The sequence below is a fragment of the Mytilus edulis genome, chromosome 11 (genome assembly GCF_963676685.1).
Source record: "Mytilus edulis chromosome 11, xbMytEdul2.2, whole genome shotgun sequence".
Lineage (NCBI taxonomy): Eukaryota > Metazoa > Mollusca > Bivalvia > Mytilida > Mytilidae > Mytilus > Mytilus edulis.
Window position 1 is genome coordinate 37,426,154 of NC_092354.1, and position 3,003 is coordinate 37,429,156.

Consider the following 3,003-nt stretch of genomic DNA (forward strand, 5'->3'; position numbering starts at 1 on the left):
GTCCTTGATCATAAGTGATGTCATGATCAATAACTGAGTTCTGCAATAAAAGAGCCAAAACGACATACTCGCCCTTATGATTGTTTTATCTTAAATTCTAATTAATATGTAAGGTGATGTCATCGTCAAGGCTAGGCGAGTAGGAAGGTGTTTGCATGACCTTGTCGATTTGTGACAACTGGGTTCATTGATGCTCATGAAGTTGAAGGAATATTAGCAACTGTATCTTGCACTTTTGTCACTGTTGTTTTAACTGGTGTTTTTTTTTTAAAGGCAGTGCTTTAAGGCCTGACTTTCAAGTCATGAGGTTCATCTTTCCTTACGCAAATCTTTGCTGGGGGTCATTTTGCAAGAAATAGATCCGGAAATGTTTAAATTTCTCCTCTACTTTTTGTGGTATGTATTGGTTTTTGTTCCTTTCATTTACATTGGGAAATAAAGAAACGATCAGTGTGTATTGTTCGTTTTAAAAATCTGTTTATTAATGTGTCTTTTGCATTATAAGCAGTCAATCTGATTACAAACTATCATTATTCGAATTCCGTGTGGAAAGAGGTCCGTTCAATTTCGAGTACTATTTGCGATCTAAAGATATTTTAAAATCATTTCACTCGTTGATATAACATGATATTATAATTAAAAGTCGACTGACCGTGAATTATATTGCATAATATACAATTTAAAGTATTTCTGTACGTGAAGCCGTATGACGTTATAGTTATTTCGGTCTCAGTTATGTAAAATATGAAATTATCGTTCCTGAATAGGGTTCCACTAATTAAAGACAAGAAGCGTCAAAAAGTGATAAGAAGCGACAATAAAATTAAAATAGCGATAAGAAGCGACAATATAATTAATTTAACGAGAAGAAGCGTCAAGAAGACTATATAGCGACTATACATAAATAAAAAAAATGTCATTGCAACAACTTGTTCCCCATAGATATTAAAAAAAACATGCATTATTTTTTATTATAGGGGCGGTTATAAAACATTTTTTATATTACTGTACATTGATAGATAAAAATATGTTTTTATTAAGAAGAAAGGGATTAGTTTTTATTAGATATAAAAAAAAATATATTTTATGCACACGCTAAAAATTGGACATCAAAACAAAAAAATTTCAATTTCCTTTTAATGAATTTATTGAATCAAAACCATGCAATATCATTTCCTTTCTATTACAGTGAAATTCTTCTTTTTCATAGGGACATATTTGATAGGTGTAGCTTCACCCTATCACATCAAATGAGAATAGCCTCGTGAGAGAATTACGATTCGCTTGTCCCTTGTTAGTTATTGTCGCTTCGTCACTAAATTAAACTTCTTGTCGCTGTTTGTCTCTAAAATTCTTCTTGTCTCTTATTAGTGAGACCAGTCAGTTCCGTCCTTAACTTCCGTTTTTGCACTGCAAAACAATCACACAATTAACGATGCCTAGTCCTTGTTGGTGTGTACCTGAGTGTCATTTAAGAGGAGGACTTGCATTTCTAAATGACTTAATAAAAAGGAAAAGTTAGATCAACGCCATGGCTCAAACGTAGATTGTCATGTGCGATGCAATCGTAGAACCCATATCAATCAGCTGTTGTTTGCAAGGCACATTTTACTGAAAACGACTACGTTCAGGAAACTATTCATGGTAAAACTTTATTTTCTTTAAGAAATATATACTGTTATTTATATAATCGCCATGCAAGTAAACCAAAGTCTGTTTGCAACCGCAATTATCGTCTTAGAATAAAAAGGGGGGTGAATTCAAGACGTCATAACTTTTGGGATTACGATTCAATATCATCTGATTGACATTTTTTGGTTAATACTACAATTGTATGGTTTTTCTACAAGAGCTATATTATACTGATAATTATTTTAGCAGTAATTATGTAAATTTCGGTTGTAATGACAAGAATTCATGAGCTATGCCTCGGGCTTTCTTGAAAAATATCAATGACAATGTAAACAGGAACAAAACATTGACATGAATGATGCTCTCCACCTATGTTATAGTTATTTAGGTATGTGTGTTGCACAAGTCTTTCACAAGTTTCGAAAAAGCTTATGTTATAAAACTTTTTTCAGGGCACATACCCACTTTATAGAGACTTGTCTACTGCCATGCATTCCCATCCTATTTTCATGCACCATTTGTAAGCAAGAGACTGAATGGTTTACAAAATTAAAAATCAGGACGGTGTCCCGTTAAACCAAAAGAACTAAACTGGATGAATATTGTAGGAGAAATCTAGAGGAAAGTTTTGATTTGTGAAATTGGTTTTCCTGAACAGATGTACATTCATCCTGCAGGAAAGATTTATAACTGTCCACCACCAACTGACGAGCTAATGTTGAGCTTCACAGATGGAATTACTCAAACACCATAAATGCCTATGTTTTCAGCACAGATTTCACAAATCATGACACAGCTGTGCATTTTTATGCCCCACCTACGATAGTAGGGGGGCATTATGTTTTCTGGTCTGTGCGTCCGTTCGTCTGTTCGTCCGTTCGTCCGTCCGTCTGTCCCTCTTCAGGTTAAAGTTTTTGGTCAAGGTAGTTTTTGATGAAGTTGAAGTCCAATCGACTTCAAACTTGGTACACATGTTCCCTATGATATGATCTTTTTAATTTTAATGCCAAATTAGAGCTTTTACCCCAATGTCACGGTCCACTGAACATGGAAAATGATAGTGCGAGTGGGGCATTCGTGTACTGGGGACACATTCTTGTTTATACCTGATAAGAGTCGAAAACTAAATATTATTTTTATATAAATAAACATATATTGTGTCATTTTAGAACTTATATTTTTCCAAAGGATGCATGAATGAAAGTAGTGAAATTCATTTTGCTTTGATATATAGATTTGAATTACAATTGTTCATGTTATTGTAATGCATATAAAAATAAGGAGATGTGGCACAATGTAAATATATGATATTCTGTGAGTTTATCAAACTAAAGGGGATAAGAAATGGGTATAAGCAGTTACAGGACTGTA

At 33.6% G+C, this 3,003-nt stretch overlaps 1 long non-coding RNA gene across 1 annotated transcript; it reads left to right on the plus strand.

Annotated features, from left to right (window-relative positions):
- The first annotated feature begins 263 nt into the window (after positions 1–263).
- Positions 264–2,795, plus strand: LOC139495526 (uncharacterized). The gene is made up of 2 exons (XR_011657385.1): positions 264–1,644; positions 2,085–2,795. It is a non-coding gene; the product is annotated as an uncharacterized lncRNA (long non-coding RNA).
- The last annotated feature ends 208 nt before the right edge of the window (positions 2,796–3,003 follow it).